General features: G+C 46.0%; 1 long non-coding RNA gene across 1 annotated transcript; it reads left to right on the top strand.

Annotated features, from left to right (window-relative positions):
- Positions 1-1,610: 1,610 nt before the first annotated feature.
- Positions 1,611-13,620, top strand: LOC309525542. Its single transcript, XR_014216400.1, has 4 exons — positions 1,611-1,941; positions 5,858-6,008; positions 7,772-7,922; positions 12,816-13,620. It is a non-coding gene; the product is annotated as an uncharacterized lncRNA (long non-coding RNA).
- The last annotated feature ends 10,719 nt before the right edge of the window (positions 13,621-24,339 follow it).

Below are 24,339 nucleotides of genomic sequence, written 5' to 3'. Positions count from 1 at the left end.
GAATGGAATCTTCCATAAAAATAGCAGTGGGAAGGGGCATCACACCAATTAGGAACGTGGGAAGCTGCCTCATACTGAGCCAGACCGTTGGTCCGCTGAGCTCAGTACTGTCTCCAACCCAGGAGAACCGATTCTCTTCCCATCCCAAAACAGGGACCTTCTGCATACAAGCTCTGCCACTGAGCTGCAGACGTTCCCTCGATATTATGCTGCTTCTACCTTTCGTGCGTTCAGATCTTGCATCACAGAGCCCTCCTTAATGATTGTGATCCTTTCTTCAAAGACTGACCCTGCATATCCAGCAATAAAAAAAAAAGCAAGAGAGCCGGCTGCTAAGCAATCCAGTCTCTGGAAATTGGAACCTCAGGCAAGCAAATATCAGGCATGTCATCTCCTTAATAGGTTGGTCTCACGCTGCAGAAGGGCCCTAGTAGTTTGGTGGCAGAACATCTGCTTTGCATATAAGGTGAAAGCCTGACGCTCCGCCGTTATTTTTGCTACTGGATGCTGTGTGTTGTTTAAGTAATCTTCTTACAGTATTGGAATGTGGTTTTTCGGTGTGTTGTTATATTTGCTACTGTTCTGCTCTGTTATTATGAAATCATTGTTATTATTGTTTAGCTTTGTTATCACTTTTTTGCTATGTTATTGTTTTGCTATGTTATTATGAAGCTGTTTTTTGTAATGTCTGCTTGAGATGCACCCCTGTTTCTTTGTTGTGAGCTGCTTTGAGTATGAGGGGTGGCTGGGTATGTAAAATCAGCATAGCAATAAAATGAATGGATGGATGAATACGGAAGGTCTCAAATTCAATCCTTGGCTTCTCCAGGTTGAGCTGCCTGGAACCCTGGAGAGCTGCCGCCGTTCAGTTTAGACAATACTGAGCTAGATAGACCAATGGTCTGACTCAGTGTAAAGTAGCTTCCTATGTTCCTAGCAAGAATTTCACAGCCTTGGCTACCCATGTCTAAAATGTGGACAATAATGACTGAAAATAGGAACATTATTAAGATGACATAATGTGCCACTGAAATTTTAGAAGAGATCAATATCATTGTGCTGTTTAATTAGCAACAAATATTAAAAGCCCTGATCTAGCTAAGGTTAATTGCAACTGGCCGCACAATCCTATACATATCTACTCAGACATGTACGGTATGTGTCCAATGGGATTTACTCTCATGTGACTGTGCATAGGATTAGGATTGCAACCTAAAACCCTATCTTTGCTTTTACGCCTGCATTCATGGCACTGAATTTCTGCTGGAACTTTGGCAAGTGAAAGTGGCTGTATTTCATTTTTAACTATGTGTGTTTTTAGATGGTTTTACATCGATTTATATTAACTTCCATGTAGGAAACAAACAAGTGACTATATTCATGAACTTGTAGAGGCTAATCCAATATTTTGGAAGTGGAATATAGGAACATATATTGCATTTAGTTTTCCTATATGTAAAGCAATCCCAATAACAGGTAGAGCAATCCTATGTTTTCATTACACTGGGGTCGGAGATTATGCCACTACAATGCTGGTGGAACTGCCACATCTAATGCAAGCTAAGCTGGAATAGGAAGAGGACAAACATAAAATACAAAAACTGGGGGAGGGAGGTAGACATTCCCCCAGTGCCCCTGGAAACATTGCTACAATTGTTGGAACTGCACTGGCAAGAAGGTTCAAATGCCACTCACCCACAGAGGCAGCTACCGAATTCACTGCTAGGAGGGACAACCTTCCTACATCACCACCACACAAGATCACACGGCAGCACCCCATTAGCTCTAGTGGCACTGCCAGCAGCAACGCTGCTACAGCTGGTCCCCAAGCATATGGGGGCAGGGGTTTGAAATCCCCTTATGTCAGGGCCGGCCTACCCATGAGGCCTGGTGATGCAACTGCCTCAGGCAGCAAGGTCCACAGGGGCATCAGATCTAAACGTAGATCTTTATTCCTCTCTTGTTGCTGATGTAGATCTTCACTCACCCCTTCTTCCCTAACCAGGGGGTGGTGGTGGTGTGTAGTGGTGAGGACTCCATTTGGTGGTTCACCTCAGGTGCCAAAATGCCTTGAGCCGGGCCTGCCTTATGTTGCTCACACGGCCATTGTTTTGGAACACAACGGACAAAGGGAAGGAAGAGCATCCCACATGACATAGGACTCACGTCATTCTCTGACCAGGAGCTCTGCAAAGTGTGTGTGTGTGTGTGTGCATGCGCATACACACACACACACAGAGAAAGCTTTCCGGGGATAAAGGTTCAAGGCCCACCTAGAAAGGAAAAGGTCTTCTTGCTAAAGAAGGGCTCTGAGGCTCACTGAGACTGACAGAGCAGAAGGCAGGGAGACAAACAATAGGTGAAGCCAGAACCAATGACAGGCAGAGCCAATTAATCCTAGTTTTGTCCCCATCCTCCTCCCTGTTGAGTTCTCTAAGGAGAACATCAGGACTAAGGAGGGGGAAGCTGACAAGCAGTGATCCCAGCCCCTGGACTGGTTGTAAGTAAGCAGGCAGAGAGCCAGTGTGGTGAAATGGTTAAGAGCGGTAGACTCGTAATCTGGTGAACCAGGTTCGCTTCCCCGCTCCTCCACATGCAGCTGCTGGGTGACCTTGGGCTAGTCACACTTCTCTGAAGTCTCTCAGCCTCACTCACTTCGCAGAGTGTTTGTTGTGGGGGGAGGAAGGGAAAGGAGAATGTTAGCCACTTTGAGACTCCATCAGGTAGTGATAAAGTGGGATATCAAATCCAAACCCTCCTCCTCCTCCTCCTCCTCCTCCTTCAGGCAGGCTGCTGGGAGCCAGTTCAGGGCAGACTGAAGTTGGTGGGGCAGTGCCCCATCCAGCCTAATGAACTAGCCTCCACCAATGAAGGCACACTACTTGCCATGACCCTGGGCTCTCTGACTCCCCATCCTCAGGGGAAAAGGCTGTGGATTCAGATGACATATTGGACTGGGAGAAGGATTTGCCCTCAGAGCCAGCCTTGACACCCCTTCTTCTTCAGGAGTCTTAGCTTTTCTTGTGCGTTGTTGGAGGTGGAGCACTTTGCAAAAAATAGCCTTTCTTCTTAATTCCGTTCCCCCTTGGGATTTCAAAAGCGAGGGAGCGGGGACAGAGAGTGTGTATCACACACCCTGTTATCTGAGTCACAGGCTCTCAGTGTGGGCTTTATATAATGGTAATGGTGTCCTATGAATGATTGGGTGCTGCATTGCACCATATTTTATGCCACAGCTGTCAATGTTTTCCTTTTTTTAAGGGAAATTCCCTTATTCTGAATAGGATTTAGGTTTATGCTCTGTCATGTTCCGCCCCCTCCCAATTGAAGTCAATGGAAGGGAATTTCTTCAGCTCAGTCCAGGGCTGGTATAAAATTGTGTTCTCAACAGGAGTGTGACTGTGATCCGGAGTGGCCTAGTGTACAAACTGCACTCTCCTCCTCATACCACATTCTGTTGTCCACAATTACACCCCATGGGGTTTTCAGTTGTGACATCTGTGTGTCTGCTGGCATAGCTTCTGTCAAACCCTGTGGCCCCCTCAGAGTCAGAACAACCCCCAGATATGCTGGATTGCTTCAAATCATTTTCATTTGTTGGGGGGAGAGAATAATGTGACAAACTGTTCCATGATACAAATCACTATCTCCAAAGCAAGATATATTAAAGGTTTCCCAGAAACCATAGCACACAATTCTGGGGTTAAGCTAAGGAAAGATGGCTCGGAGTTATTGTCAGATGTTCAGGGAAAACATCAGACAGGTAAAATTAGGCATCGCTAGCTCATGCCTTCATACCATTCTAGTAGAAACCTGGCAGCCAGGGTTTACCACACACAGCTACATGTAGCCTAGGCAGATATCCAACAGTCATGGGTTTAAGGAAAACTTTTTTAATGATTAGAAAACATGATAAGCATGACATTTAGACAGGGGGTGGGGGCCTTAGGGTTCAACTCCATCGTTTAAAATGGTAATGTAAAGGTAAAGGGACCCCTGACCATTAGGTCCAGTCGTGACTGACTCTGGGGTTGTGGCGCTCATCTCGCTTTATTGGCCGAGGGAGCCAGCGTACAGCTTCCGGGTCATGTGGCCAGCATGACTAAGCCGCTTCTGGCGAACCAGAGCAGCGCACGGAAACGCCGTTTACCTTCCCGCTGGAGTGGTACCTATTTATCTACTTACACTTTGACGTGCTTTTGAACTGCTAGGTTGGCAGGAGCAGGGACCGAGCAACAGGAGCTTACCCCATTGCAGGGATTTGAACCGCCGACCTTCTGATCGGCAAGTCCTAGGCTCTGTGGTTTAACCCACAGCGCCACCCGCGCCCCTTGTTTAAAATGGTAGCTATGATTAATAATGAAAGATGAATGATGAAAAAAATGTCCACCATCCTGTTATCTGAGGCCAGCTTAACATTTCTAAGCAACTTTAAATAACCTATATTTATTTTTTTTTATTTTGATGAGTAATGGCCCGTTTCCTGACAGCTGTAGGCCTTAAAATGCAAAACCTGACATTATAGTGATGATTTATTTGTTTTTTGCCAGCAAATAATGGTTCATGATTCAAGTGGGAAGTTTTGCCATTATTAATAGCAATCACTGTTGATAGTATTAATAATAGAAGTATAAGCAGTTATGGAACACATTTCAAATACAACCACTTCAACTTGAATTTGAAGTTGAGCCAGTGTATGCTGCTAAGCTTGGTATTCTTCAGGATGCACTACCTTCATAAACTACCTTCTAGACCAGTAATTTTAATTGCTTCTTCTGAATGTCCAATTAATTGTTTAGAGGCAATTTCACTCCACCCGGCAGTGCATTCTTAGTATGTGTCACAGGACCGAAGCCAACCAGCAGTCACCTCCACCCCAAATGTTTTTTATCGGTAATATGGGCATGTGGTGAAGTTCTCCATTCACAGAATTGTAAGTGTGCTTGGAGGCAGTGCCCTTTGAAGGAGTCATGCTCCAAAGGAACTCTTACAGAATCACAGTGTGCTATAGCCCCTATTTAAATGCATAAGCAGTGAACAAACTATAATTAACAGGGTCGTTGCAAAGTGTTTTTGACAATTGATAAAGCCAGCTGATTAAACAGAGCTTCAGTGAGCTCATTTTTTCCAAGTTGTTCAACAGCCTCTGTGCACATCTAATCTTTTGACTGGAAGATTTGCTTTACTGCTCTCACCTTGCCACACCCAAAGGAACCTCTCATTGTGTCTATTTCATTAGCATACTAAAGACCATCAGCTTACTTATGACATCTCATCCCAAGAGTCTGGATGTCATCATTTGGCATCTTAATGCAGGTGTTGAACAGCAGGGAGTAATCCGAGGACAGGATTATGTTGCAAGGAATGCTATAGACAAGTTTATGGGAAAGTGGTCTTTCAATGGCTATTTGACAGAAGAACTCCATGTTCGGAGACGAGTAAGAAGCAAGCCATTGCCATCATAATTTGGCCTGGGGGCTTCAGAGGCATCTGACAAGCCATTGCTGGAAATAGAATATCCGACGAGGTGACCCTTGATCTGACCCAACAAGGCAATTCTTACGTTTTATGGCTTGTTTTTAGACTTGGCCTAAGTTATACTTCCATAAGTTAAAATATGAATCTGTTGCACTCAGAAGTGTACAAGCACATACACTTTGGACTGTGCTGTTCTGTGGATGCTAAAGGCACAGTAATGCAAATTTGTGATCTCTTTTTTACTGGATTTGCAATAGTGCAGGCTGGATGTCGCCAGTATATGAATAGGTACCTTGGGACTGCTCTGGGGATCATAGGTCAAAGTTTAGTGATGTATGTAGTTGTCTCACTAATGGGTCTTATTGATTATTATCCACAGAAACAACAAAGAGCTCTGACTCCTCCCTCTCCCAGCAGATGCTGGCAACCAAGAAAAACTACCTTGGCCTTTGAGCTCTGAACAATTTGTAGGACAGTCAAGCTCTCAGTGTAGATCGACACCAAGACAGCATATAGATTGCTGCAAGTGGGTAAGTGGGAAATGATAAATGGGTCTGAGAAATATCTCCATAGCAATGATACCTGGGAGCAAAAATGCTAAAACAGAATAAATGTTGGATAAAGTACAGTACTAAAGGGGAGCGAGGTAGAGCCTTGTGGGACTCCACCACACAGTTCAGCCAGCTGAAAACAAGACAGGAACACAATCGCAGAGGCTCTTCGCTCAGCTCTCTCAATGAAACTTTGATGTTACTCACAATGTAAAGTGCTCCTTGCCGAAGCACTCTCCTAAAACGGTTTTGAAATGTCAGTAGCTGTGTCCAAACTTGCAGTTCTAAATTTCAGCAAATGCTTTCAGCAGCTGCTTGCAGGATGAACCCCCTGGTATTCTGCTTCATCTTATTGGTGTGGGCCAGGGGTCAGCAAAGTTTCTCATTTCCACTGAGATCCCTCTGTGGGCCGCATTGTGCGTGCGCATGAGAGTTCACGCCCACAATTTTCGGTGTTTGCGCATGCGCAGATGAAATTTTCTGTGTCTGCGCAGATGCGATTTTCGGCACCGCAGAAGCGAGTCCCCGCACCGCGCTGTGCTTGTTTAGCACAGCGCGTGAGCAGGCAGCTCAGTTCAGGGGTGGCTCGTGGGCCAGTCAAACGACCTCTGCGGGCCACTTCCAGCCCATGGGACTTAGGTTGCTGACCCCTGGTGTGGGCCATGCCTCAGACAGCAGTTGCTAAATTATCCTCCAGCAAAACAAAATAGTGGCTGGGTATATTTCCACTCCTCTAAACGTGCTGCCTTTAGATATTGAAGTCATATCTACTCACTGCTTTTATATATATATATCTACTCACTGCTTTTATAATTAGGGTGGCTGTGTGTCCTACTTTAGAGGACAGCCTTCCATTTTGAAGGTTTCTTCTGCTTAAGGATTGATTGATTGTTTAAGGATTGATAATAATCAAGTCCTGTTTGAAAACCAGGAACACTAAAAAAAAAGCAGGAGCCTTGAAGTGCCCACCAGCTATTAGCAACCCTCCACCGCCAGACTGAGCAAGCACACGACTCATTTGGTGTCCTTTCTATTACGGCGAGCTATATCTTGTATTTCTATTTAAATTGCAGCAGTGGTTTCTAAATTTGCACATATTGTATGCAAATTGGTGTCAACTCATCCTCTCTCTTTTTGGTGATGCAAATTCTCTTTTTTGGCAGTGCGTGACTGGCCATTCTGTTTATAACTGGCCAGCCAGATGCATGACTGACACTGTAATGATTAGTTTAACCCATGGAAATCAGCAAGACTCATTGGATCACAGCTAGACTTCCGAGTGGCATCTCCCACAGCCAAAGATCACTCCATCTGCATTCCTCCCCCCTTTAATGTACCAGCTAGCACTGATCCAGTTCCAGCAAAGCAGCCTTCTGTCTGTACATCACGAGTGACTGGAAGAGGTATGATGTGGGAGGTTGTAGGTTCCTCTTCACCCCTTGCAAAGGAAGATCGCTACCCGTTTCAAAGGAAATTCAGCGATGACTAAATGCAAGGTGTTAAAAAGTCTGGCAAAACTTGTGCTGGGGGGGGCAGGATGGGTGTTATTACAGGTCAAGACTAATACCAATAGTACTTGGTTAGAATGTGCTTGCTCGAGATATGCTTTAAAGCACATATGCACACAGCTTAACTGAAACACGGTTTGGCTTTATTAATTTCCAACCCCTCCTCTTTTATGTCTCCTGCTGCTGTTTCCCATTCCTCACAGGGAAATATCCCTCTTCTCTTATTTTCCATAGTTGACCGAAGAAGCTGCAGCAGTTGAAGATTTGGCACACGCTTCCTAGATCCCTTTCCAGCTTGTCTAACTGAATTTTCGTATTAACAAGTGCAGTGCCAAGCCTGCGGGCGCTTGCCAAGTTTCAGCCAGACAGGAATATTCACAACAGGGTAATAAACACCTTAATGTGAGATTTAAGATGAGAACATAGACAAAGCCCAAATATAATACGGCAAAAATATTTTTGCAGCATAATACTGCATATATATATATATATATATATGGTTTTGGTGTCTTCGGGTGTCTTCCCGTGTAAGAGTCGGGGTGTCTGGGCGACGTTTCGACGAGGTCTCACTCGTCATCTTCAGGCTGGTGCTTTCGGCTTCTTGTTACTGGAACTTCCAGTAACAAGGAACTCAAACACCAGACTCTGCTCTGTTCCAGTAACAAGAAGCCGAAAGCACCAGCCTGAAGATGACGAGTGAGACCTCGTCGAAACGTCGCCCAGACACCCCGACTCTTACACGGGAAGACACCCGAAGACACCAAAACCTGCATTCCTGTACCCGTGAAAATCTACGAAAGCATATATATATATATATATATATATATATATGCTTTCGTAGATTTTCACGGGTATAGGAATGCAGGTTTTGGTGTCTTCGGGTGTCTTCCCGTGTAAGAGTCGGGGTGTCTGTGCGACGTTTCGACGAGGTCTCACTCGTCATCTTCAGGCTGGTGCTTTCGGCTTCTTGTTACTGGAACAGAGCAGAGTCTGGTGTTTGAGTTCCTATAAATACTGTTGAGGGGTGTGGTGTATAGCCTCCAACGTTCTGGGTAGAGAGGAAGTTCCTAGATTAGTGTGCCTTTTCTTCTTTTGTTCCTTAATTACTTGAGGGATATCTTGGGTGATTTCATGAGTGATATTCTGAATATCACTGGGTGGGTCATTAATTACTTGAGGGATATCTTGGGTGATTTCATGAGTGATATTCTGAATATAACTGGGTGGGTCATTAAGTGTAGATTAGTTGCTAAAGCTCTCGTGTCTTGACCTCTTGAGCTTGTGAAGAGTTTTTCTGAGAAGATGGCTGTGCTGCATTTAGTTGTGCTCTGGCTTGGCTTCGTGTATAGGGGCGAGCTATGGTTTTGTGCCTTGTGCCAGCCAGATCTGTGTAGGGGTTGCAGGGGGGTGCAGCATCCGGAGGTGTCACTATAGTTTGGTTGCTGGATGGAGTCTGTAATATGTCTGTGGAGAGGGTCTGGGTTTGGGTCTGGTGTGGTTGATTGGTGACGGCGTTCTGTGTGCCTCTGGTTCTGGTGTCGGTTTTTGTGGGGAGGGCTAATCTTCTCAGAAAAACTCTTCACAAGCTCAAGAGGTCAAGACACGAGAGCTTTAGCAACTAATCTACACTTAATGACCCACCCAGTTATATTCAGAATATCACTCATGAAATCACCCAAGATATCCCTCAAGTAATTAATGACCCACCCAGTGATATTCAGAATATCACTCATGAAATCACCCAAGATATCCCTCAAGTAATTAAGGAACAAAAGAAGAAAAGGCACACTAATCTAGGAACTTCCTCTCTACCCAGAACGTTGGAGGCTATACACCACACCCCTCAACAGTATTTATAGGAACTCAAACACCAGACTCTGCTCTGTTCCAGTAACAAGAAGCCGAAAGCACCAGCCTGAAGATGACGAGTGAGACCTCGTCGAAACGTCGCACAGACACCCCGACTCTTACACGGGAAGACACCCGAAGACACCAAAACCTGCATTCCTGTACCCGTGAAAATCTACGAAAGCAAATATCTCACCTCTACGGGGAGGAAACCTTCCAGCTGACAAGAACCTACGAGAAACTAGAAATCCGAAGAGCCACCATCTTATGTGATCTCCTGTTCCTACGCAACTGCCGAGACAACAACTTAACTCCCACATGCTTCCAACTTAAATTCCACTCTAAAACCCCAGCTACCGAAAGGATCCTGAAACGAACTGAACTATCCCTAATCAGAAACGAAATACATAAGAAAAGATACCTACTAAACCAAACCAACAAAGATCTGCTCACTCTTCACCTCAAACTATGTAACAAAATCCACCCTGCACTCTGGGACAAATGCAAACAACTAGCCGTCTGGAGAGCTGAAACTGAGACCTCACATAAGACAGACAGACACACCAACAAACTCTACAAACTAGAGAAACGCCAGAAACCCAGCCACCCTCCACAACAACCCATGAAACAAACAGTACATAACATATCAGACAGGATCCTCACCCCAACTGAAACCAAAGTACTCTCCAAAGGTTTCAACTTTGCAGTCGCCCCGAGACGCATCCCCACGGAAAACATCATATGCGGAGTCGAAGCTAGCCTGACCAAAATCGACCCAGATGAAGCCAATAAAATCAGACTTGAAGTCACCAACATCCTCTGCTCCAGCAAACCACCCAGAAGCAATTTACACAAAGAAGAACAGAAAGCACTCACCAACCTGAGGAAAGACAACAACATAATCATTCTCCCAGCAGACAAAGGCAACGCCACTGTTGTGATGAACACATCGGACTACCAAGCAAAACTATCAAATCTACTCCAAGACCCTACCTACCAACCTATAAAAACAGATCCCACCACCTATCTGGAAAAAACCACCAAATCCAAAATAAAAGCCTCTCCTATCAGTGAAGAAATCCAGCTAAGAATCATCCCCAGAGAAAAATCATCCAGATGCCCCAAACTCTACGGTCTCCCCAAGATACACAAAGAAGGAACACCACTCAGACCAATAGTCAGCTCCATAGGCTCACCTCTACAAAATCTCGCTAAATTTCTCGCTAAGCAACTTCAGCCCTATGCAGAATCCATCGCTTCACACGTTACTAACTCCTTCCAGTTCATAGAAACAATAAAGAAGCAATACCTACATCCCGATGACCTACTTGTGAGCTTCGATGTTGTATCTCTCTTCACTCAAGTGCCCATTAATGAAGCCTTGACAGCCATTCAAAACAAATACAACCCCCCCAAATACATCCTGGACCTGACCAACCACTGCCTAACCAACACGTACTTCATCCACAATGGACAAAGATACAAACAGATAGAAGGAGCACCTATGGGATCACCCCTCTCACCGGTCATCGCAAATTTGTACATGGAACACTTTGAAACCAATGCTTTAGACAAGTCAGAACACAAACCCAAACTTTGGCTCAGATATGTTGACGACACCTTTGTAATTTGGCCACACGGGAAAGAAAAACTAGATAGCTTCCTCACACATCTCAACAGCCTACACCCCAAAATACAATTCACTATGGAAATAGAAGACAACAACCAACTCCCCTTTCTTGACGTCCTAATCTACAAAAAACCTGATGGCTCCCTAGGACACACTATCTACCGGAAAAAAACACACACCAACCGCTACTTACATGCACAATCACACCACCACCCTGCACAAATAAACTCCGTAGCCAAGACTCTCATCTCCAGAACCAAACGCCTGGCTGACAAAGACCACTTGACAACTGAGTTACAGAATCTCTCAAATGTGTTAATCGCCAATGGATACCAGAAAAACAGGGTTACGAAGCTAATCCAAATAGAAACACCCCCCAAAAACCAAGACACAGAAGAAAACAATGGCATGGCCCTCCTTCCTTATATCAAGGGCACTACAGACAAAATCAGCAAAATCCTCCATAAACACAATATCAAAACAGCCTTCTGCACCAACCAAAAAATAGCCAATATCCTCAGAAACCCAAAAGACAAAATCCAGCTGGAAAACCAAGGGGTCTATGAAATACCCTGCAAAGTCTGCCCAGCCACGTACATTGGACAAACAAACAGACGAATAAATGCACGTATCGCAGAACACAAGAATGCCGTCAAAAAAGAAGAAAAAACTTCCTCTCTTTTCCAACACATGAAAGAAACAGGACACGAAATTAATTTTGCAGATTCCAAATTGCTCTTTAACATGGAACATCACCACAAGAGAATAATCATGGAAGCCATCGAGATAGAGAAACACCCTCACAACATGAACAAGCGTGACGACACGTCCCGCCTGCCAGACATCTGGAAATTAGCCCTCCCCACAAAAACCGACACCAGAACCAGAGGCACACAGAACGCCGTCACCAATCAACCACACCAGACCCAAACCCAGACCCTCTCCACAGACATATTACAGACTCCATCCAGCAACCAAACTATAGTGGCACCTCCGGATGCTGCACCCCCCTGCAATCCCTACACAGATCTGGCTGGCACAAGGCACAAAACCATAGCTCGCCCCTATACACGAAGCCAAGCCAGAGCACAACTAAATGCAGCACAGCCATCTTCTCAGAAAAACTCTTCACAAGCTCAAGAGGTCAAGACACGAGAGCTTTAGCAACTAATCTACACTTAATGACCCACCCAGTGATATTCAGAATATCACTCATGAAATCACCCAAGATATCCCTCAAGTAATTAATGACCCACCCAGTGATATTCAGAATATCACTCATGAAATCACCCAAGATATCCCTCAAGTAATTAAGGAACAAAAGAAGAAAAGGCACACTAATCTAGGAACTTCCTCTCTACCCAGAACGTTGGAGGCTATACACCACACCCCTCAACAGTATTTATAGGAACTCAAACACCAGACTCTGCTCTGTTCCAGTAACAAGAAGCCGAAAGCACCAGCCTGAAGATGACGAGTGAGACCTCGTCGAAACGTCGCACAGACACCCCGACTCTTACACGGGAAGACACCCGAAGACACCAAAACCTGCATTCCTGTACCCGTGAAAATCTACGAAAGCATATATATATATATATATATATATATATATATATATATATATATATATATGAAGTGTTGTCAAGCAAGCGAGGAGAAGAAAAAGAAAGGCTTTTACATTGCTCCTGGGCCCACTGTAGGCTAAGGGCCTGCTCAAGTTATGGCCAAGGTGCCAATTTCTCCAGCACCCCCCTTAACTTCCAAGCCCCATTCGTATGTTTTCTTCTTTTTTCTCCCTAGGGCAATAGCATTATACTGCAGTTCTGGATTCTGGAGTTGATCAAGCCCAGTCACCTTCCCATCTGAAGAAATGGCACGGTAATCAGGACAGAGGGAAATATGTATATACTGTAAGCAAAGTTACAGACTTTAAAGCTCACAAGGCATGCTGTGCGTGGATAACAAGGAACAGCGGGCAAGTGTAAGCAAACGAAAACCTTTGGCACAGTTACAACCTAAGGGCCGTGTTCACTGCTCCAAGGAGCAAGGCATGATTTCCTCAAAAGTCCACAAGCTACAAAGATCGTCGGCCAGTCAGAAATTTCCTCTGGCGTGTTCTCTTATCAGCCACCTATTCCAGACACATGTTTTTAAAAGATGAAGTGTTATGCTTCTGGTGGTTAGCACTACGACTCAAGAGCTTCTGTAGTAAAGTGTGAAGAGAATGAATGGCAAGCTCAGGTGGTTTTCCTGCTTCAAAACTGTTCTTTTAAAAACAGAAGCTGGATGACCATCTGTCAGGGATTCTTTCGCTGTGGTGGTTGGGCTGAATGACCCTTTGGGTCCCATCCAACTCTACAATTCTATAATCTCTTTTCAGCCATTGCATCTTCACCTTCAGCCTTCCCATCTACCCTTTGCATCCCATCTACCACATTGTGCAACGTTCTGTGCCTGGGCATCACCATGTCTGCTGCCCTGTGCACACCCAGCCAAGTAAGGCAAACAGCTGAAAGTTAATTTTCTATTGACAAAAGCACGCATTTACAGCAAGCTCCTGAGATGCACTGGATACACAAACACATATGCTTCTAGCTTCTATGGAGACGGCATTAACTTTTCCAGGTTTGTGCCTGGCAGAGCAGTTGAAGCAACAGTGGGACCAGCCGCCACCCTGCACTGCACCCTCTGCCTCCAGGCTTATGTACCCTCACCTGGTGTTATGTGCATACACAACCTGAGACGTCTCCTGTATGGAAGTTGTCAACTGTGCTTTCCTCTTCAAGTCCTTCCTGGTTCTAGGATGCGGCAGGGCAGGGGATGGCAGGAATTCAACCAATTGACTGAACAACGTCTTCCTCTGCTTCCGACACATTCTGTGCTCCCACAGATGACTACTCAGAACCTTCCCCTTCCCCCTCCCTGACTCCTGCCTTGCAGGTGGCCCCAAACCCCATAAATCACTGGCCCCTTCTCCTGGGTCAGTCTCCAGCCCCTCTGCCTTCGTCACACACTTGCCAGAGGCCCCAAACCTGCTTTGTTTGCAAAGTTTCAGGATCTACCTGGAGCCACCGAAGTTAACTTCATAAACCCATTTTTAATTACAATTTGGGCCCAGTCAGGCCTCGCTATAAATTCAGGAATTAGAGAAAGGTTAGATTCGTCTTATGGGCTGGCTAATTAAGAGTTTCAGCAGCTCTGCTCTCTAAAACATTGATGCTGCCGGGCTCCCAAAGTGGCTCTGGCCTGACAGTGCATATGTCTGACTTAGGCTTAATTGCACCTAATAAGCTCCCCAATAAGATATGTCAGATAACGAGAGTGCCTTGCAGGAGCATTTACATGTCATAAACTCTGACATGGAAGGTGACATTCAGCGTGGTTCTCTTACTGTTCTATGCAGTGGCGTAGCGTGGGGGGTGCAGGGGGGCCGGCCGCACCGGGCGCAACATCTGGGGGTTAGGGTTAGGGGGCGCAAATCCACGGGTTAGGGGGCGCAAATTACTTGCCTTGCCCCGGGTGCTGACAACCCACGCTACGCCACTGGTTCTATGCGCTTGAGCATTTACCTTTGAATCCCATCCTTGTTTTAACCCCAAACCTTAATCTAAGCACATGTGGGAACAGTAAAGATACATTCTGTTAGAACTTGGAGAACCCAATTTAGGAGAAAAAAGCTGCTCTTGTGATTGAGTGGCAGGGAACCTCTGGCCTGGAAAGGACTGTCATTTCTCATTAAGCCTACCCACCTGTTGTGATCATCTTCAGAGGCCTCCTGTGTGTCCTAACCTCCTCTAGAAACAGCCTTAGTTGGGATCAGGGAGAAGGTCTCTCCACGGCTTCTGCCTGGGCTTTGGATCTTCCTTCCAACAAAAGCCTGTCATACCTCCAGTTGCCTTTGAAATTTGTCTAGGGTAATAGTGTGTCTTCTGAGGTCCTTTCCTCACGACCAGAGGGGTTTGTGTGGCTTTTCTTCTTCTTCTTCTTCTTCTTTTTACAGCACACAATCCATGCACCCAGGACTCCAGCCAGCCACCCTGGCTCTCAGCCAAGGTCCAACAAACTCTCAGAGCCAGTGTGGTGTAGTGGTTAAGAGCGGTAGACTCGTAATCTGGGGAACCGGGTTCGCGTCTCCGCTCCTCCACATGCAGCTGCTGGGTGACCTTGGGCCAGTCACACTTCTTTGAGGTCTCTCAGCCCCACTCACCTCACAGAGTGTTTGTTGTGGGGGAGGAAGGGAAAGGAGAATGTTAGCCGCTTTGAGACTCCTGAAGGGGAGTGATAAAGCGGAATATCAAATCCAAACTCTTCTTCTTCTTCTTCTTCTCCTCAGGTCATCACTGTTTTCAATTGGTTTGTGCTTTTCAGCCAGGTTTTGATACAGCACTAGGCGCATTGTGCAAAGGCTGCAGTGCACATCCCCTGGCTGTGTTGGAAAGCAGCTGGGATGGACGAAAGCTTCCATTCATAGGATGCTAATGGACAGCAGATTTCCAGTTGATCTTCTGAATGAAAACTCTTCCCTTTCGCTATTGGCTGCTTCCACTTCATTCAAGCAGACTGCATGGATACATGTGCAGTTTACAGGTGTTTCCATTTACAAATCCAAAAAAGTAATGAAGAAGAATGGGGTTGTATCGCTGCCTTGTTTCTCCTCTGAAGGCCCAGAAGGGAAGGTGCCGTCCGCGCTCAGGCACAGTGCTGAGCCTTAATTGCTAATAGCAATTCTGCCTAATTAGATAATTAGATTAACTACCCAATTAGCGGAGATTGTTGTTAGACAAAAGCAGGTGGTGGCTCGAAGGTGATGGGAAAGATGCTACTTCTCTGTTTTAACGCACTTGAAGTCCCAGGTCCTTCTGTAACTTTTCACTTATGTCCTCTTCCTCGAGGGTTCTTTTGTTATATACTCCAGGCAAAGAACTCCCACCTCAGAGTGGTCTCTCCACTCACCTCTTGCCATCAGAGTACTACTGACTTCCTCAACTTGGTCTTCATCACTCCTCTCCAGCATGGCCTCTCTGTATCTTACCGGTTCTTCATAGAATCATAGAGTTGTAGAGCTAGAAGGGATCCCAAGGGTCATCGAGTCCAACTCCCTGCTTGATTTATATAAAGCTTTTGACACTGGTTGTTGTTGTTTTTTTAATGACTAAGTTACCGTATTTTTCGCCCCATAAGACGCACCGGCCCATAGGACGCACCTAGTTTTTTTGGGGGGGAAATAAAGGGGGGGAATTTATTTTCCCCCCAGGTGCGCTGCGCTAATCCCAAAGCTTGGGGCGTGCGGAGCTCAGCACGCCCCAAGCTTCTGGGTGCCGGCAAGGTCTCTGTTAGCCGTGGGAGAGCCGCGCGGCTCTCCCAGGGCTAGCGGAGCGCTGCGCTAATCCCGAAGCTTGGGGCGTGCGGAGTTCAGCGTGCCCCAAGCTTCTGGGTGCCGGCAAGCAGTTTGCTAGCCGTGGGAGAGCCGCGCGGCTCTCCCAGGGTTAGCGGAGCGCTGCGCTAATCCTGAAGCTTGGGGCGTGCGGAGCTCAGCACGCCCCAAGCTTCTGGGTGCCAGCAAGGTCTCTGCTAGCTGTGGGAGAGCCGCTCTCCCAGGGCTAGCGGACCGCTGCGCTAATCCCGAAGCTTGGGGCGTGCGGAGCTCACCGTGCCCCAAGCTTCTGGGTGCTGGCAAGCAGTCCGCTAGCCCTGGGAGAGCTGGGTCTCCCACAGCTAGCGGATAGCTTCCTGAAGCCTGGAGAGCTAGAGGGGTCGATGCGTACCGACCCCCCTCGCTCTCCAGGCTTCAGCGAAAGCCTGCATTCGCCCCATAAGACACACACACATTTCCCCTTCATTTTTGGAGGGGAAAAAGTGCGTCTTATAGGGCGAAAAATACGGTAGTTTATTATTTTAGATAATGTGGTCCTTTTTAATTGTGGATGCCCAAAAGTGCCCTAAGTGTGCAAAAGGTATAAAAAACCAAGGGAGTGCAACAAGGCTAGCTTATGCAGAGTACACAGAGCAAGAAAGGAGAACATGCTCCAGTTAGGTTGGAGGGGGCCCATACCATCTTGTGAGTCCCCCCTGAATGTCTGCAGGATGGAGTGGGGACAGCAATCTTCCTAATATTCACAATGGCAGAGAATGGCACCATGCTGTGATTTGTAGCTGGTGGTTACAAGCCACCCAGCGTTTTATATTTTCCACAATGCCTCAGTGTAATGCAGTGTTGAGGAACTACCAGCCTGCAGGCCTAATTTAGGACTGTCCCAATTTGGCCAATGTGGCAGTTTTCCTTAAGCCACACCCACCTGCAGGTGAAGACACAGCTCCATGCCAGAAGTTTGTAGGCCAGTCAAGGGTCCTTAAAAAACCCATGTCCCTTTGCCTATGTAGCTTGAATGCAAACCACCCTGGCAAAGGGAGTGGGATTTGCAGGCACCACCAGTCAGTGGCTGCAAACCCTTGTTCCTGTGATGGTGTGGTTTGAAGAGCAGCTTTATGGGGTGGGACTTGGAGTCAAGAGAAAGAAGTAAGCCCTTCTTCCATAGCCCTGATCCAGAGGTGCATGTATGTGGAGGGCCAGCTTATGAGAGTTTTCAAGGGGGGAAAGAAGACATGTCAAGAGAGCCAATGATGGCTAGCCTAGTTTGGCCCTTGTAGCGTAGGGGGAGCACAAGGGTGGTTGCCCCAGGCACAAATTTGTGAGGAGCGCAAAATTTCAACACCAGGTTCTGTCTCAATACAGATGCGCACTTCCGTCTCTGTTGAAAACGGCTTCTCCATGCAAACCATGAAGTGACCTCTCCAGACAATGGGACGACTCTTCTTTTCTTATCTCTGCAGCTGCTATCTCCTGGGTGATGTTAGGCAGTTCAATGTGCATGCGTACTCTCTTTGCCTCCTTCCCACCCAACCCTTCCGCATGGCTCTGGGTGCTGGCAACCCACGCTACACTACTGATTATGGGACGCAGAAAGGCGAGCCTCCTTAGCTTGCATTCAGGTTCCGGGTCCGGTCCCCAGCACCCTTCATTTCAAAAGCCTGAGAAAGGCTCCTGTGTGAGACCATGAACAGCCTCTGCTGGGCTGGATGAAGCCATGTGTCTGCTCATCTGCCTGTGTGTAATTTCAGTTTGGACGCAAGTGCCACTCTGTTAAGATTACCACCGGCAACCCACCAAGTGTTAATGCCGCGCAGCCTCCTTCATTTAAATAGGTCTTGTGTGAGAAACTCTGCCCCCTTGGGGGGGGGAAACATCATGGAGGCTTTCTGCGTCAGCAGTAGAGTGTCTGGTGCTTTGCACCCGAAGCCACACTACAAGGCAATGAGCTGCGCAATATTCTCCCCACAGCCCACGCTCTTTATTCCTGTAAAAATAAATGCTAAGGAAGTCTGCTCAATCTGCAGGGATGAAATTTATTGCCCTTAAACAGGCAGGCATGTCCAAATCAATCTTTCCTGAGCTCTTGTGAGAGCGCTATTGAAATGAAAATGATAAAAAGCTATTTCCTTAAAGATTCTCTAAAAACGAACTATGAATAATGATCCATGTGACAAATTCATCGGTCATGTGTCCCCCCACCAAGCCCTTTCTTGTGAGGAAGTGCGCCGTGGTCGTCTCTTCCCAAACCATGAAAATTCTTTATGTTCGTTCTCAGGGCTAGAAGAGTCAGACAGGCTGTCTCCTAAGCACCCCACCCTCTCCCAAATGGGTGCAATGTGTTCTCAGATCTGCTTTACAGACACTTTTTTCCCTCCTCCCAGCTGGAGCAGATTCACAACTACATTAGGAGAAGGCAAGGATGTAGCTGGAGCCTCTGGGCTGAGGAAAGGCACCCTCTGAATGTAGCTACTTGGTCCCTGCCAGCTAGAAAATATCTCTCTCTCTCCCACAAACACACCTACCTTTTAAACTTCTGCATTTTGCAGAAATTGTCAGCAATTGCCCTTTACTGACATGCAGAATAGCAGCCTAGTGTTTGTATCATTTTCTGCAGATACTGGCTACAACCCCATACAGGGGGCAGTAGGGTTAAGTCCACAAATCAGTGCCATTTCAGCTGAACTGTTGAGTTGCTGTGGCCAAGAACGTTTGTTCGGTTTGAGGTCAGTGTGTGCCTTTGCGTTCAAGGACTCACTTTCAGAAGTGCCCGGTTGCCCGAGACCTTTTGAAAACCAGTAGAATCCTATGTATGGGTTGCACCAAAGTGATCAGTACTTAATTTGTGCTTTTAAATGGCTTAAGTTGCCCTTCTTCCCATTTCTTGCCTTCTCAACTGTATTCTATGCCCCTCGCTCTTTCTTTTTGTCTTTGTCTTTTCCTGTTCACCACAAACTAGCAATGGCTGGTTCCCTTTTACTAAAAGTGCTCTCAGCAAAGCTTCTGGTTACTTTTGCCAAGACTCCTACTTGATTCTCATTGTCCATATTGCGTCTGCCGCCTGAGATGCTGCCACTGTCAACAATCTCTCTCTCTCTCTCTCTCTCTCCTTCTGGGACTCTTTGTTCTTTCCCCTTATCTAACTCCTTTCTCTCTTCTGCATACTGAGCTCAATCCTTGTGCCAGCTCCTGGAGCCCCTTACTCCATCTGCTCCTGTTCCAAACTTTTACTGCCTATCAGAAAAGGAGGGTGATTTTATCCCTCTTTGAGTCGAAATGTGAAGAAGGCAGCCAAGCACCTCAAATCAGATCTGGACTCTCACAACGTCTTGCGTTTTTCCTGCCATGTCTTCATTTCTGTCCACTGGAGCCGTATGTTTTTCCGCCTGTATCTGGGTTCATGTGTTTATTAAAAAAACAAAAAAACAAAAACAAGAAGTGAGGCTTTTTTAAATGATGACTGAGGAACACACAAGAGTTAGGGTGGTTTTGTTATTCTTAAAGGAGAACAGTGCAGGATTCCACACACACACACACTCCAAAAAAAAGCTTCCTTTGATTTTTGATTTTTTTAAAGTATCTACACCTGAGCTCTTCAGCACTCTGCAGACAACATCCAGGACAGGAATGCCTTGCAATGCCTGTTGAAGGACATGCCCTCCCAACACAAACAAGTGCTGAGAAGCTAAACTGGCTGGTGTATTAAAAAAATAAATACAAGAAAGAATACACACTAGTTGGCCACCTCTAAATTGTTTTAAGGTAAGAAAGAGACATATTCCCACTCTCTTCTCCTGCTTGAAATATGATACAAATATGGACTTTTTGGGGTTTTAGTTGGCCTAATAAAGGTATTGGCCTAATATGGATTAGGGATGAGAGTGAATCCTTCTTACTTTCCCCATAAGAGCCTCTGGACCTATTTGTCTCCAATCTGGCAGGCTTAACCCACTCTGCAGGGGGCCCAGTGCCTGCAAATTCCACCCATTTTTGCCAGAAGCCTTGCTGCGAGTTGGGAAGGGGGAGATTCAGCAAAGGCAACACCCTTGCAAGGGGCAGCATGGAACTGGAAGTGTCACTCCACTCTGCCACACTGCCTCTGCTGCAAGATCTAGGCGGAAATCAGCGCTGATTCCAGCACTGCTTCCGTGAGCAAGCGGGGCACCCGTAGAAGCACTGTACTTTCTCGGAAGTTCTCCAGAACAGTATGTGATAGCCTTCCCGCTCATTGACTTGCAAAGTTCATATTCTCACCTCTGTAATATCTGTAAGCAAATTTCACAGAATTGCTAACAGGTGCTGGGGTTTTTAATCAGCATTTTGAAATCAGTGAAAAACACATTGTTACAGTCAGCCTTTCTGTATTCTTATGTTTCCACTGTATGGAATAAAAAGAATTGTTTTGGAACATGCAGGTCTGTGGACTATTAATAAACCTGAACGGACCTGAAAATAAAGACACATAAACCTAGATAAAAACAGCAAAATGAAGTATGAGGTAGCCAGATCATTTTCACTTCTACTGGAATAGCCTCCATTTGCATACGGAATGCTATTAAAACAGAGCAAATCGAAGTAAGTCACTGGAACGCTACATGTGGGTAAGGGGGGGGGATTGTGAAGCAGGTTACTCTGAAATTACCACAGGAATACATTCAGTAGCAGTTGCGTTCATTTATTTCCATTTTCCAAAGGCTGTATTAATAACACGATCATATTTTAATGGGCCAGATCCATCCTACTGTGTGTGGTGTTTTTTCTTTCTTTCTGAGCAAGAGCTCCTGAAATTATTTTGACCCCTCGGGTGGCATATACAAATCCTGTTCACCGCAGACGCCTGCCACAACTTCCAAAGGTACACGTAGAGAATTTCTCTAGTTCCCTGCTGGCCTTGAAACCTAATTTCTAGCACGCCGGAGTTTTTTATTTTATTTTTATCCCCCTTCATTAATCATATTTGCTTAATAACCTTGTTGCATCTCAGCAGAGCAGGAAACTGACAGGGTCGCGTGAGGTAATTGTGAGGTGGCTCAGCTGGGGAGGAGAAACGGTGGATGTGCTGTCACTCTCAGCCGCCGCATATGGAACAGATCCTTACTGATTTGCTTTCCCGAGCTCGCCCAAGAAGCTATATAGCAGGTGCCTGTTTCTAGCAGTGCCTCACTCTGCGCCCCGCATAATAGAGTTGGCAACAGTAATAGGGGGTGGGGGGTTGATTGACAATTGGGGCTGAGCTGCAGTGTCTCACCAGGGATAATCAGGGTTGACACAGTAAGAAAAGATTACACATAAGATCCCATCTATTCATTAGTTCATTGGAGGAGGAGGAGCTGCTCATTAAATGAAATCACAGCTGCTATCTGTAAACTATTCCCCCCGATATATCACTGCAGGATGAATCCTGTCACCTCTGCTCTCTACGGGAGTCTCGTGAGCATGCACAGGTTATTCCAGATCCCTGGGTTTACACAGACGAGGATGGATTCCGCATTCCTTTTGTCCCCCCCCCCATTTCGTGCTGTTTCTTTGTTCAAATGGCACCCTCCTTTCACTGTTCCATCTCCCTGGCTTCCTAGATTATCATTATTGCAGCACAGGCAGCATTATGCTTATAAATCTTTTTTAATTCATCTTGTTGCAGCATGATGCTCTGCGAATAAGGGCTGTAAAGTACTCTGCACAGTAAAAGTGTCACAGAAATAGCTGATAAATAATGCCACCTTGCGTGTTCTTTTCATTAACAGAAAGGGAATAATTAAGTGCAGCCACCTATGCGAATGCAATAAATAAGTAAAATTGCTGCCTTGTTGTATCGCTAAAGGCAAACCCGCACATAGATTCTGAGAAGGTTCAGCAATGCTGTTAATGTACTTCTAAACTTTTCTGCACAATTGTGTGGAAATGCTGGTTCTTCCCATATATCCCCAGAAATCTACACTACAGTGCATATATATACTGTGTGGTCTGCATGGCCAACTTGCAAATTTAATTTCACTTACTTATTGGATTTATATCCTCCCTCTCCTCCAAGGAGCCAAACCACCAAAGGTCTTTCCATCTGTTCTGCTGAAAGACCAGCAACTTTTGACTTATCCTCTTCTTGAAATCTTTCCATGCTGGCTGGTTATAACAATAACTCTGGAAATGAGAAATAGTTTGCCCTGCCCTCGCTCCCTCCCTTTTCCTTTTGTGTCATGACTTTTAAACTGAAGGGCTGAGGGCTGGGCCTGTCTTTCCGTGACATTTGTGCACCACTTAGGCTGAAGAGCACGGTAAATATGCTGCAGATAGATAAATAAAACAACAGAAAGGGAAAGAAGCATAAGGCCACCAAGGCCAGAACTCTGCTGCAAAGCAGGTTAATCTGTCCAGCCAGCCACCTCCTGCAGACCAATCCATACAACAGGTACACAAAGAGCTGCCTCATGCCAGATCACAACAGTGGTCCATTTACTTCAAAATTGCCTACCCACAGACAGGCAGGACCTCTCTAGGGCTTCAGACAGGAGTCTTTCCCAGGCATTGAACCTGGAACCTTTTGCATGCAAACTGCGTGCTCTGCCGCTAAACTAAAGCCGCAATCACAGAGCAGGGAATGAGCACACCAAGGAATGAGCTCCAAGGAGACTCCGGCAAGCGCACCAAACAGTAGGCTGCAGGAAAGTGGAGGAAGCAGGCTGGGGGTGTAGCATAAAGGCTAAGGGGTTGAAGGCAATGTGCATTCAGCATGCACATTTACTAAAATGCAAGTAGCAGCTGCTGGAGGATGCTGATAATTGCACCGTAGCCAACGAGGAAGAGTTTAACCTTTTCCTCCCCACCTGTGGTCCAGATGAAAATCTTTCTTTCAAAGTGGCTATTTGCAGTGGGAGGGGGGTGGGAATCTCACTGGTGTCCATGGGGATTTCTTCCCAGGGCCAAACCCAAGAATGGGATGTAACTACAAGCCTGCTCACTCATCTGCGCTTGCTGTTTCCCCAACTCCATAAAATTAAACCGGATGTGAACTGGTTTGCATTTCACATTTTCCTGCTTAAAGGTAAAGGGTAAAGGGACCCCTGACCATTAGGTCCAATTGTGGCCAGCTCTGGGGTTGCGGTGCTCATCTCGCTTTACTGGCCAAGGGAGCTTCTGGGTCATGTGGCCAGCATGACTAAGCCGCTTCTGGCGAATCAGAGCAGTGTAAGGAAATGCCATTTAGCTTCCCGCTGGAGTGGTACCTATTTAGCTACTTGCATTTTGACGTGCTTTCGAACTGCTAGGTTGGCAGGAGCAGGGACCGAGCAACGGGAGCTCACTCCGTCGTGGGGATTCGAACCACCGACCTTCTGATCAGCAACTCCTAGGCTCTGTGGTTTAACGCACAGCACCACCCGCGTCCCATTTTCCTGCTTAGGGACTTCGAAATATGGTTTTCTGAAAAGTATGTGAAGCAAAGCATCCTCAGCACCCTTGGAAACAACAGCAGCAACAATTCCAGGGTTCTGTGGAGGCAGCTAGGTCAGAGAAACTAGATTTGGGACCAGTTTTGTTTGTTTGTTTGTTTGTTTGTTTGTTTGTTTGTTTAGCAACCTTTATATGCCGCTTAATTGTAATAACACCTCAAAGTGGTTTACTAGATAGATAGATAGATAGATAGATAGATCTCAGTTTTTTTAAAAAAAACAGTTAAAAACAATTCAGTTTATTTAAAACATTCAAAAATAATTAAAATCAGCAATAAGCTAAAAACCAGATTAAAACACACTGGAGTCATTTTACTCATCTGTATCATAAATGTGACCTCAAGTACTATTTTGTACTTGTCCTACATAATAATTTTTTTTTAAAACCCCAGCTCAGTAGCAAGAAATTGTGCCAGGCCTCTCAAAGGGGGATAAGTCATTCATCCGTTTCTCTGAAACAGCATATTATGATGGATGCAACTGCCAGGTTACAGCTAATGGATAATGTGAT

The sequence above is a fragment of the Podarcis vaucheri genome, assembly GCF_965113315.1.
Source record: "Podarcis vaucheri genome assembly, chromosome: 2".
Lineage (NCBI taxonomy): Eukaryota > Metazoa > Chordata > Lepidosauria > Squamata > Lacertidae > Podarcis > Podarcis vaucheri.
Note: the sequence above shows the minus strand (reverse complement) of the source record. Positions and strands in the feature narration are given on the sequence as shown.